The following is a 13,175-nucleotide window of genomic DNA, read 5'->3' as shown; positions in this document are numbered from 1 at the left end:
TGGCTCCCGAGGCCCCCCAGCCCCGGCCCCAGGGCACTGCCCGGCGAATCCTCCGGCAAGGGTGGGGGCTGCAGCCAGGCGGTCGGCCGCGGGCTTCCGGGGGGCGGCCGCCGCTACCCAGAGAGGAGCGCAGAGGTGCCGAGAGCGCTCCCCGGCGGGTCCCCCGCGCACTCGCCGCGCCCGGGCAGCGGCCCGACCGGGCGAGCATGGGCGGCGCGGAGTGACGCCGCTGTGCCCGCTTGGCATCAAGGACATTCAGCCCGCGGGGGTGGGGACGAAGGGGGGCAGCCCCGCGTCGCCACCGCAGCCCCCGAGAGCCGCCGCCGCTGCTCAGACTCCGGGGCTGGGTGGAGGAAAGGGGTGTTCGGAATCGATCCCCATTTTCCGACCTTTTTGTTGGACATTACGCCCACCTTGGACGCCGCAAGAGGAGCTGTCAAGCCCCGCAGGCTCTGATTCGGCGCCCTCCGCGTTCCTGGGTTGCTCCCGGCTTCCCTGTGCCTCGGTGGAGTATTTGCGTTCGGGGCTGGGGCTGGAGGAGGCAGCCACACGCGCGCACACGCACACGTTCAGAGGAGGGCGAGAGGCAGCGGCATAGGCTCCATCTGCAGTGTCAATGCGGCGCTCCCGCTGAAGGAGGGAAACGCGGCGCGTCCAGGTAAGGAGCCGGCCAGCCGGGGAGCGGGGCCGGGCGGGCGGTGAGGGCAGCGCGGTCGGAGAGACCCGGGCCGGCCCGGCCCGGGAGTCTTCGGTGCCCTGGAGCCAGCCCGCGGCACACGCACACATACACACGCAGGCACACACACAGATCCACACCGGCACACACGGCGCTCGCGCACCTGCCCACGTCCCACCTGGACGCCCGCGGAGGTGCAGCGGCCGGAGCAGGGATTTCCCGGGTGCGTTCTCCTCTCACGCTCCCGGACTCAGACTTCTCTTTCCCGGGACTTTTGGGGTGGGATTCTGTGTATTCCCAGCTCTGCCTCCCACCCGAAGAGGTTGAGGGAGCGATTTTTTTAGCTCCCAGCCCCTTTCATCCCTACCTGGGCTTTAAAACGGGAGAAGTCCTGGGAGGTCTCCGGAGACCCACCCAGTGTCATCGCGGCCCCGTGGCCTTTGGACACCCTGGGATTTCAACGGGAGACAGAACCACAGATATTCGGACGCCTATTTGGAGAGAGTGATGGCCCAACGCGTGGAGAGGAGGCCACATAGGCGGTTGGGGCTGCAGTTCTGTAGGGCGGCGCATATGGCACAGACACTGCGTTTCCCCAGTAAGAGGCAGCACAAACGCCTTTCTGAAGCATGGCACGGCTTCCCCGGGAATGCGCCGAGATTTCAGACAGAAAGCGGCTTAAAGCATCGCCGCGTATGTTGCTTGTCTAGGGAAGGTACGGGGGTCAGATCCTCCTTAAAAGGTATGACCTTATTCACAGCCTCAGTCCCTGCTTAGCAACAAGCAGACAGGGCTTGGAGACACAGGACTTGGGTCCCCTCTCACCTCCCTACCCTTCCTTGGCACATGGGGCTGCTTTCCCCGGTGCCTCCGGCTGGCGAACACCTGTCACATGCCTTTCGAGGTATGTGTCTGAGAAAGATAACTAGAAAGGGGAAGCAGGAGGGGTGTAGTTCTCCAAAAGAGGAGGCTTCCCTCCCTCACGACCGCGGCGGGCGGCGATGCCCACTGGAGGAGGCAAAGCATTCATGGGTCTGCCAGCTTCCCCCAGAGCCCAGGGCTGCTCCGAGTGTAGAATCACTCCACAGAAGCCCGTTCTTTAAGGTCCTATTTCCCGAAAGCATTTTCATTCTTTCTCTCTGGCTGGAGTTTCACAGGCTGCTCGGTTTAACTTTTTCTGGAGGAGGTGGGAAGTGTCTGGGGTTCTAAGAGGCTTTTCCATAGTTCCCTTCTTGGGGTCTAAGAGCAACTCATTTAGGGTCTCAGTTGTCATAGGGAGAAGAACATGAGCTCCAAAACAAATTTGGAATTGAATATACATGTACAAGCTCCTGCGTTTCTGGACCTGTCCCTTTGAGGTACCTTTCTGGGCAACCTGATCATATCATTCTCCCCCAGAACTGAATAAGCTTGTACCCTCTGTCCAAGATCATGTGTTCAGAGTATCCCACAAACCCACCAGTGGAGAAAATATGTTAGGAGTCTTCCAGAACATGATGGGAGAGGAGCAAACATTCTTTTGAACAAGGAGGCCTCAGTGCTAGGCTCAGAATTTGGGTTGTTTTGTAAATCCTGAAGATGGGGCTGAATGAAAGGGCTTTTTCAGCACCCTGACTCCGCTATTTCCAAACTTTTTTCAGCTCCTGCAAAGGTCTCTGGCTAGGCTGGGGAGAAGCGCAGATGCCCCGGGAGGGAGAGTGTATTCCCGCTGTGTGCTGTGTGAGCTGCCCTTTGATTGACTGAAAAGCGTAGATGGAATAAAGCAAATCTCTCACAATGGGGAGACCCCAGTAGGGGGAAGAAACCTTATTTGCTTTTTAAGCATGGTGGGCGTGTGCACACACATACACACCCAAGATATGTACCCACATGCGTTCTCAGAGTCTGGCTAAACGTGGTCAGCTCCCCCAGCCATGTGTGACAATGGGGTCCACTTCTGTCTTCCGGGCTGTGGAAGAAATGGAACATTTCTCCCCACATGCCCCTCGAGGGCGTGGACAGGTAGGTCCCACCTACGTGTACAGCAGCACATGGTTTGCAATAGAAATAATGAGCTCCAGCAACAGTGGGTGCCTCCCAGGTAAACAGTCCCTCGTGAGACCTGGAAGAGGCAAAGGGATAAGGTACAGGATCTTCCTGAAATGTCTGCATCTTCCCTGCAGACCTCCACTCCTTTCTCTGCTTTCCTCCCTACCCTCTTTCCTTTCTCATGTATTTGCAGCCTCAGGATCCATCATTTTAATGCAAAGCCAGCAGTCATTATGCTGGTTATAAGCTAAACATCTGGGTTCAAACAATCTCCGCACTTTCTGCACTTAGCATTAGGTACCAATTTGGTTTCTAGGACAAGGCAGGCATTAATTAACATCTCTGTAAAGCGGAGTATATATCACGTTTTCCTGGCTCTCTTGCCCAGCCCTGAAGCATGCCATGCTGTCATTCACCCTCTCTGCCACTCTTCTGTGCCCTTCCTTTTAAGTTCTTTGAGGTTTTTCTCACTGGGAAGGGATTCACACTAGAAAAACTCCAGCCATGAATGCTTCTTTTCAGCAGACCCTCACTGCCTGGTAGATGGTGCTTAAGGCAGCTCTCCTGAGAGCACTAGGCGTGGGTCACCTGCAAGCTGCTCCTTCTTGCCCAGTCACAACCTCCTGGGACTCTCCTCTGTCCTCCCAGGACTTCACCCTGGATGCCCACCGGGACACTGCAGACACTTCCGGAGGACTCCAAGGCAGTCAACTTGTTTCCTTTCTCCTTCTCTGTGCCTTTCTGTTGCCTGCTGCTGCTACTCCCTGCAGACAGGGAAATCTGCACGGCAGAGTCTGCCTACATACACTTTGCCTCAGGATCCTTTTCATCACAATGAGGGCTGCTGGGAATGAAGTGGGGGCTTTCTAGGATGGCAGCAGTCCTGAAGTGGGAGAGAGCTAAAGGGGCTGGGTCATTAACCGCTCTTGGTTCATAGTTATCATCAGGCTTTGATGCAAAGAAATCGCAGCGGATCTCTCTACTTCTAGCCAGCTAGGGGGCATTTCTTAGCTGCTTCTCCCCATCCTCACCTAGAGAAGGCATACGCAGACAATGAACATCAGAGACTTGTTGGAGTGGCTCTGTGGTGGGTTACAAGGGGGCGGCAGCAATACAGAAAACACGACCATGATCTTGGCTGTCATTAGACTATGCAACAGATGTGCCAGTGTCTCTTCTCTTCTTATTTGTGTCTGGTGCTACCCAATGTGAAACTGGCTCAGACCCTGGGCTATTGAGTAGTTTCATTTCCCTCCCTTGACACCTCCCTTCCTCTCCCTCCAACCCCCACTTCTCCGCCCCCACCATTTGCTAATCTACCTCTTGGCTTTGTGCGCACATCCGCCAGCCCATTCGCCCTCAAATTTGCGGCACTCCAAGAAATCAATATAACATGAATTTAACGACAGCTGGATGATTAAGTGTTATTTATATTTAAGAGCGGCATTTTAAAAAGACGTATCACTAATAAATCAAACGGCTGTTTGGGAGACGCACGTGATTAGGATAATTGGCCTATAGGCTCTATGGAGCTGTGCTTGGTCCCCACAGGGCCCCGTGGACAGGACACTGTCTCTTTAAAAGCTGCAAGCTCCATTGCTCCCTCCCGGGACTCCCACCTGATCCCCTCTAGCTGCCCAGACTTTCTCTTTCTTCTTTCACGTTGTCCTCACTGCTCAGGCTGTACCATTCAAGTTGTGGTAGGAAGGTGGAGCCTGTAGGGAGACTGAAGGGGGCTCTGCTGCTAAGTGGTAAGAGATGGATCTTGAAACGAAAGACAGGCAGGAGTCCTGATTCCCATAGCCCAGGCGTGTTCCTGAAGCAGGAGGCTGCTTCCCTGCATGGTATAGAGCAGCCTGGAAGAAAAGCTTCCTAAGTCCCTGTGTAAGTCTGTGTAAGCCCCCACACCCCTGCCCTGTCCTGTGGCATCAGCCTCCCAAGGGAAGAGGCTGTGAGGATATTAGTATTGGTTTCAGTTCTTGTAAAAACAATGGAATGAAAGATGATAATTAATGATGATGGTGGCCAATATTTATTGAGCACTCATTTGGGCTAGGCACCATTTAAGTAGTTTGCCTCATAACAACCCAGATAGGCTATTACAGTCCCCATTTCCTCCAGGAGGAAACTGAGATGCAGGAGGTTAAAGACTTTGTCCCAGATCACACAGCCACTTAGTGAGGGAGCCAAGTCTCACTTGTGAGCAGTCTGACCTTTCTCCTCATCACTGTGCTGGTTGCCTCCTTAGAATATATGTGTTCACTGTATTGCTGCCCCTTTGGGAGGTTTATGGGTGAGGGCTTAGGAGGAAGTTTAGAATATCTGGTCCTAGTCTCTTGCACTACCTCTGTGATGCCAGGCAAATGTATTTATTCATTGAGCCTCGATTTCCCCATGCATCAAGGGGGATGAGTCTTCTCTTTGGCTGTTGGTAGGTTATAAAATTGCATGGATCATTCTAGCAGAGTGCCCAGGTCCTGAGGGTGACTGTCACCTCATTTGGCAATTCCCATTTTCTCTCAGGAAAAAATAAGGAGTGAGTGAATGAATTGAGTGAAACCCCATTTTTACTTTAGACTCTATGAGGCTCCAATTCTGATAGGAGTCTCGTTCTCCCTGCTGACTGCTTCAAATTGCTAGTATTGTGGAATCAGCATTTTCTCATTTCATCTTTAAAGTAGCTGTGCAAGGTAGGTATTGTTTGTTCCCATTTTGATAGCATAGAAACTAAGGCTGAGAAGAGAGTTTAGGTGAGATGTCTAACGCCCCAGGTTGCTAAGGGACGGATGGTTTTTTCACTCTTGGGCAAAGATTCTTACCATTACACCACTCACGGTAGGTGCTTGACATTTGTTCAGTCATGCATTTATTACTCCTAGAGTTTCTGACTTTAGGATCCAGAAGCAGGGAAGAAATCTGTGCCTGGGGACATCATGCCATGCTGGGTGCCTGGATCCTATGGTGGTTGGAGCAGAGACTCATCAGATGTTGGTGCCAATGGACCATGTCGGAGGATAGCCATCTGTAGCACTTAGAGGAATTTTGATAGGTCCCTATTTGCATGAAGAAAATAATTCAGACCTGAGATGGTGCAGGCTGAGACAAGGCATCAGGAATTATATCCTGATGCCAAAAGGTGTGGGTGTGAATCCCTGAAGGAGTCCATGGGCCTGGTTGGGTTCTGTCCCAATCCAAAGCCAGGGCTAAGCTCAGTCCCTCTGGTCCAAACGTTTTAGGAAAAATCCACAAGTGAGGCACTTTGGTTACTTGCTTTTTTTTTTTTTTTCCTTCTTTTTCTCCAAAAGACAAACTTTTATTCCATGCATTATTTCTTTGACTTCTCTACACTGTGAGGTGAGTGAAGGTTGTGTCCAACTTGAGGTGGCTAGAAGGGGTGTACCTGGAATTTCATCACCTCCCCTCTGAGGCAGCAGCAGGAATGAGTGGATAAAACACTGGCAGGTAACGTCCTGTGCAAACTGAAACCAACAGGTGTTGGCGAGATCTCAGGCATCCTCTCTTTTCCTTCTGAGCTTGGATCTTCCCCTTCCCCTCTATGGTGTTTCCTCCATGAACCAGGATTCGCAACAGCAAATTGGATTTGGGGATGTTTTGTCACTCCAACACAAAACAGATCACTAGCTAAGAGGATAGAGCCTCCTCAGTCAATGTGCTGAACATAGCCTCACTGAATTAATTCCCAAGATCTTACAGTGTAGAGTATTTTCATTATGAAGCAGTTGAGGAAGAGGTCACTGGAAATTTAGGAAAGGAAAACCGTGGCAGTTGAAAGGCTTTCCTGGTCTTTGCTCAAGATCAGTTCCTTATCTGACATACTCACTGAACTCCTCTCGAATGAGCACAGCTGGATTTCCCTTTTGGTAGTGTAGAGGCTCAAACTAGAAGGTGAACCAATCATTCCTTGGCTTTGGCCCAGAGGCCAAGAGGAAAGAAGTAAGCAAGGCATAGCTGGTGGATTGCTTCCGTCCTTGTGGCAGGGTTAGAGAGTGAGAGGAGACAGTAGCAGACTTCCGGATGTGCAACTGAAGAAGCAGCCTGCCTGGAATGTCAGCTAACGTTGCTAGAGTCAGTTGGAGTTCATTTTCTTCCTCTCCATCTCAGACCTGCTTTCCTGAAAGTAATACTTAAAATAGAGCAGAGTTTCCCAAAGTATATGCTGTGGGGGAGTGAAAAGGCTTTACATACAAAAAAGTTTCCACAGTCAAATAAGTTTGCAAAACCCTGGATGTAAAGCAAAGCTGAAGTTACGCCTTGCTGCAGGACTTCTCAGATCCTTTAATATACTCACATGGATTGCGAAATCACAAAAGTAGATATATTGTGTAGTGGACCTGGAATCCACTGAGAAACACTGAACTAAGACAGGCACGTTCCTATGTCTACTCTCAAATGTGAATAAAGAGGTGGCTTCTACAGTGAAAATTTCCACTGAACCTTTGCATTACGTAAACCAAGTACTAGATTCTGGTGATTGTGTAAGCATTAGGTTCTCAAGCAGAATTGTGCCAGGCAGGTAGAGAGGCCACCTCTGGCCTCAGCATTTGCTCAGCCTTCTTTAGAGCCTATCCTGCCCCTTGTCTTTCCAAGGAAAGAGACAGCTACTTAGGCACATGTCCATTTTCTTAGGTTCCTAGATGATTCCCCTTGCTTAAAAACTACTGTTGTGGAAAAAACTAGGCTTTGGATACAGATAATGTAGAAAACTCTAACTGAAGCGTCTTGGGAAAAATCATTTTATATTTCAGTTTATTGTTTATAAAATGAGGAGGTTAGTCTAGATTGGTGATTAAACATATTTTAATATGTATACAGTGAAAGTCTTTGCTCCAGTGAAATTTTATATGGAATTCCAATGCACAGAACAGATGCAAGCAGGACTATTCTTGTCAAACCTATGGAAAGCCTGAGCCTTGCCCCCTCTGCCTGTCTGTCCTTCACCCTAGTCACAGCCTGGGTTCCCTAGAAAGTAGAGCTCAAGGCAGAAGCTGTGTATTACCACTTTATTGAGGGGTGGGGTCCCAGGGAAGCAAAAGTGAAGCAAAGGAGGACAGGTAGGGAAGGAAGAAGAACAAATAGTGTATTACCAAGCTGGCCCTGGCTTCCCAGTGAAAAGCAGCTGGTGGCTCAGTCACTCAGGAGGTATCCAGGGAAGCCTGGTGTGAACACTATATCTCAGAATAGTCTGTGGTGGGGAGGCACAGCCAGCAGTTAATCCACGGGTCCTTCTGGTCTGCTGTAGCTCACTGGTCACAGGTCAGCCCACGAGGCATCAGTCAACTCCTCTCACTTTGGGGTTGGGATACCAGGTCAAGCTAGAGCCTCTGTGGGTCAAGCCCTGGGGCTGAGGTTTCCTTAGCTCTCCCTGCAGTAGGTATGGTCAGAGTTACCCCTGCAGGAGCTCAACCTTTGCCTCTGAAGGAAGAAAAGACAGCAAGAACTTTAGGATCAGAGAAATGGCAGAAAGCATCACTGGGGCCTCTCTTGTCCATTAGATACTGACCCTGTCTTCCTCCCTAAATACATATGCTTGCCCCTAACCACTGATTGATGTGAGCAACTCACTGACTTAGAGACGTGGGTCTGCGTTAGGGCATCTGCCTGAGCGTTGTGGCTTCTAGAGGGTAGGGTCAGCCCCTGCTTCAAGGAGTGTCTTGTTTAATCAAGAGCTCAATTCATACTTTTTAATAATGGTGAAGAAGCTGCTACTGGCAGTGGCAGTGATAACAAGGGGAACAGGAAAATGACTGCAGCTCAGAATTGGGGTGGGGTGGCGTGATGTCAGGTGAGACTCTGCAGATTTGGGCAGATACATAAATTGGGAGTCTGGGATAATAGTTTCCATGCAAGGAACATAAAGTTCTTCAGAACAGTGTCAGATGGCAAGACAGGGCAGGGTACTCCAATTAGGAGCCCCAGAATTCACAAGTCTATGTCAACGCTAGCTGACTACACTGTGGGTTATCCAATTTAAACCCCAAATAGAAACCACATGAAGAATGGGTGCCAATCTGATATCTGGAGACTTCTCTAATGTTTTGGGACTTCTTAAACAACAGCGAGCCTTCCGCATAGTGGTGTGTGACTATCTCAGGGACAGCACGGCTGCTGGGAAGCAGGGAGAGGTAGTAATGACCTCTGCCACCCCCCTAGTTTTCAGAAATAATGAAAGCATTGAAATATAATGCAACAGGGGACATTTCTGCATAAACTATTTCCTGTAAGTCATTGCCTTTAGCTAATCCTGCCCCTCATCAACATTTTTTACTACTCCTGTGCTTTGAAGGCCCTTTAGGGTCAGGCTGGGCAGAGGACTGATGGTCATGCTGTGCTTGTGACCTCTTTTCAGCTCTCTTGTCCATTAGATACTGACCCTGTCTTCCTCCCTAAATGCACTTGCCCCTAACTACTGATTGATGTGAGCAACTCACCGACCTAGAGACGTGGGCCTGCATTAGGGTGTCTGCCTGAGAGTTGCAGCTCCCAGAAGGTAGGGTCAGCCCCTGCTTCAAGCAGTTTTTGGTTTAATCAGTAACTCAATTCATGCTTTTTAATAATGGTGAAGAAGCTGCTACTGGCAGTGGCAATGAAAACAATGGGAATCATGTATTTCCTTATACTTTAGGTTGAGAGGGACCATTTCTTACTTCTTGTATACTCAGTGCCCAACCAGAGCCTATCTTACTGGAAGCAATGAATAAATATTTGCTGTAAAAATAGAAGGAATAAATGGAGCAGGATAAGGTAGAGAAGAATGACCTTAAACATATCAATACTAGGGAAGTGTGAACCAGGCTAATATGGTGGGTTCTTGCTCTGCAGCAGGGACAGAGCAGGGATCACATCAAGTCAGGCTGACTGGCTATTCCAGAGGATTCAGATGAATCCAGATGGGTGCAGGCTGAGCCCCTCAGTCACCCTCCAGCATCCTGGGTCATAATGGTCAGGGACAGGTAGGTGCAGTGGTCTTGCTCATGGATGCACATGGAATTAAATTATTTCTCTCTGTGCAAAACTCAAACTCACGATGGGTTTAGGCGCTGATAGATTGGGGGGCGGGGAGGGGAAGACCAAGCTGAATTTAGCAGAACATTCCAAAGACTAGTCTATAAAATCCTCCATGGAAAAAAACATTCTGTGATCAAGTAAGTTTTGCAAGCATCCTCTCTTTTGTCCTCTTCACGGAGATGCACAAGGGCAAATTAAAGGCGAAGAAGACCTGTTTTTGGGAAACCTATTTATTCTTCGCCCACTGCTTTTCAGGTTATTGGGCCATGGGGATCCCTTTATGTGGGTATATTCAAGCCTATTGATGTCTCCTGGAAAGAGGGTTCCCTAGAAAGGCATTTTGGGAGATGGTGGCCTTCAACCGGAAGCTTTCAAGTTTTGGTTTACTTCAGAGGTGAAAAAACCGGAAGAATGAATTCACTGTACTGACGAAATAGGGACTTGCAGGGACTTGTGGCCCCAACTTTCAGAGGCACTGCCTGCCTCTTGTCCTTGTCATTTGCTTTTGAGACTCCCAGAAATGACTGCGAATTCTCATAAAACTTTAGCGACCATGGCCTTGCGATCTGCTTTCAGATGTATATTTCATGAAGAAACCATTTCGAGAAGTGTGAATGCCACTCTGACAGGTTTGTGGACATGTTTCCCACAAGTGGCACCTTTTGGTTGCACATAACAGATCAAGATGGATGTTTGCAAAATATGTGAGTAATGACATTCACCTTCTCAATTTTTTTTTCTCCAGCTATACTTCTTGAATAAGAGGCTTCAATACAGCTGACAAAGATAAATGTTCTTTATCAAATTAACAAAGGAAGCTTGAGTTATTAAGACACATCTCCCTAAACTTTGGATGGTTGAAACAAATTTTCTCTTGGGAAGAGAAAACTTTGCCATCCAAGAAAGGGCTGAGGATTTCTAATTAGACTGTAAATCCATGGTTTCCACCACTGGGTAGTGACCTGGGAGTGAAGTTAGGCATTTCCCATGGAAAGCATTTTCACCACCTGGCATTCATCTAACACAGGTAATGATTGTGTGTGTGTGTGTGTGTGTGTGTGAGAGAGAGAGAGAGAGAGGGAGAGTGGGAGTGTGTATGTGGGTTGGGGTAAAAGGGGGTACCCTCTCAGTGGTATTTGGGTTTGAATCACTTGGGGACACTGGTAATTCACGTCCCCAATTATAGGGCCCCCCCATGCTTGGTACAGGCACGGTCCTCCTTTCCAGAGTGAATAACAGTTGCTAACACACACTAACAAAATTCCCCTGACACCCATTCATAAAGCATTGCACTGGTGATTCTATCAGCATTAAACTGTTTGGTGACTGAGCTTAGAATTATAGGAATCGGAGAAATGAATTAGCAGTAAATCAAGTCCCAGCTGAGTTTGAACCCAACTGCAGTGAGTTTTAAATTAAAAATATCTTGCTATGATGAAGCAGTTGTAAGTCAAGCACTGGAGCTCTGTCGCTCTTGACTTTGGAGAAGTGTGGCAGCCACCCTTTGAAAGGAAAACCCTGACAACAGCTTGTATTGATTCCCAGCCATGCTGGGAAATTGCCACTTCGTTTCTTCTTCATAAACTGTTGACTTTCATTTTTTTTTCAAAAAAAGGAATCCTATTTGCAGGGATACAGCAGGGCTTTGGGAGGAAGACAGGTGGGAGAGGGCTCAGGCCCACGGGGGACTATTCATGGCATTCTCTTTGGTCCTCAGGAAGAGTCCTGCTGAAGGGGAATCTGGGTCTGCGGGTGTCATGTGGTTTGTTTCCCTGCTCGGACCATATGTGATTCTTCTTTCTGGAGGATCTGTACAAAAAACAACAAAGAGAACACTTCAAGGAAGCTGCAAGACTGTCGTGTTGCAGTGACAACTGCGGTATAATAGGAAATCATTTATGTAAGTTACAGTGCCCTCTGAATGGAGCTTGTCAGAAATGTGGCTACGGTCTTTCCAGGCCTATTTTTGTTCTTTTTTGCAAAATAAACAAAATTTTGTTTATTTTGCAAAATAATCCTGAGGTTTTCATTTTCAGAGCAATTGAAGAAATATTATGTACTGGCCAGGGAATACAGAAACTGAGCTTCTAATCCTAGGTCTGCTGAATGTCTTTCAGCGAGTGCCCTCTCTGGGCTAGGCCTCAATTTGTCCTCTTTAAATCCAGGAATAAACCCTTGCTGTTTCACACCTGCAGCCCAGGAGGTGAGGATGAATGTGGCCTTGCATATTAAAGAGTTGGGTGAGCATCAGAAGAAAGAGTCTATTTACACACAAGGTCAAAGAAAATCAAGACAAAGAGAATGAAAACTGAGCTTAGGCCTCTCATCACACCTTTATTAGCTCCCGTGTGTTTGCTGAGCTGGCGAGGAGGTGTAAGTGATAAAAGCCACATGCAGAGGGTCAGAAAGGAGAATGTAGTAGGGATGGCAGGAGACAGTGGCAGGGGATGGTCAGTGCAGGAGTCCAGAGGCCTGGGTCCCTGAGGAAATCTCTATCCTGGCAGTAGTAGGTTCAATTGGGGACTGCAGAAAAAGAAAAGGGTTCGTAATATCCCTCGATGCCTACATTTCACTAAGCTCCATGCACATATATTTGCATATTTTAGTAAGAGAGGTTGATATGATGTTATGAAATATTTAATTAATTGATCAAGCAATTAGTCAATTCAAGCAATATTTATTGAGTGCCTACTATGTGCTAGGCACTATGTGAGAATTTGTGTAGAGATGAAAGACCTACTTCTACCAGGAGGGAGTTCATGGCTAGTGTGGCGACAACATATGTGGGAATAGAGAATTTACATGCAATGTGACAGGAAGTGAGATTGGGGCATGAAGAGGGTGCTCTGGGAATAGGAAGAGAGGAACCCATCCAGTTATGAAAAGCAGGACATGAAGAAGGGCTCCTGGAGAAGGAGGAGGAGGAGCAAGAAGAGGGGGAAGAGGAGGAGGAGGAGAAGGAGGAAGAGGAGGAGGGGAAGGAGGAGGAGAAGGAGGAGGGGGGAAAAGGAAGAGAAGGAGGATGAGGAGAAGGAGGAGGAGGAGCAAAAGGAGGAGAAGGAGGAGGAGGAGAAAGAAGAGGTGGAAGAGGAAGAGGAGGAGAAAGGAGGAGGAAGAGGAGGAGGAGGAGAAAGAGGAGAAGGCGGAGGAGGAGAAAGAGGAGGAGAAGGAGGAGGAGGACGAAGAGGAAGAGGAGGAGAAGGAGAAAGAGGAGGAGAAGGAGGAGGAGAAGGGGAGAAGGAGTAGGAGGATGAGGAAGAGGAGGAGAAGGAGAAGGAGGAGGAGAAGGAGGAGGAGAAGGGGAGAAAGAGTAGGAGGACGAAGAGGAGGAGAAGGAGAAGGAGGAGGAGGAGAAAGAGGAGGAGAAGGAAGAGCAGGAGAAGGGGGAGGAGAAAGAGGAGGAGAAAGAGGAGGAGAAAGAGGAGGAGAAAGAGGAGGAGAAGGA

General features: G+C 48.9%; 1 protein-coding gene across 6 annotated transcripts in view; it reads left to right on the top strand.

Annotated features, from left to right (window-relative positions):
* PLXNA4 (plexin A4) overlaps positions 1 to 13,175 on the top strand; it is a 523,648-nt gene that overhangs the window by 71,352 nt on the left and 439,121 nt on the right. For 5 of the 6 annotated variants that reach the window (XR_001887846.1, XM_017885083.1, XM_017885084.1 and 2 more), the window contains exon 1: positions 7 to 658. The exons of the other annotated variant lie outside the window; for it this stretch is intronic. The gene's annotated coding sequence lies outside the window, so the exon portion shown is untranslated. Of the gene's footprint in view, positions 1 to 6; positions 659 to 13,175 lie in introns of those variants that run through there. 6 annotated transcript variants of the gene reach the window in all.

This window comes from Rhinopithecus bieti, unplaced genomic scaffold, assembly GCF_001698545.2.
Source record: "Rhinopithecus bieti isolate Rb0 unplaced genomic scaffold, ASM169854v2 scaffold_13262, whole genome shotgun sequence".
In the NCBI taxonomy this organism is placed as follows: domain Eukaryota; kingdom Metazoa; phylum Chordata; class Mammalia; order Primates; family Cercopithecidae; genus Rhinopithecus; species Rhinopithecus bieti.
The sequence above is the reverse complement of the archived record's forward strand: the minus strand, read 5'-3'. Positions and strand labels throughout refer to the sequence as shown.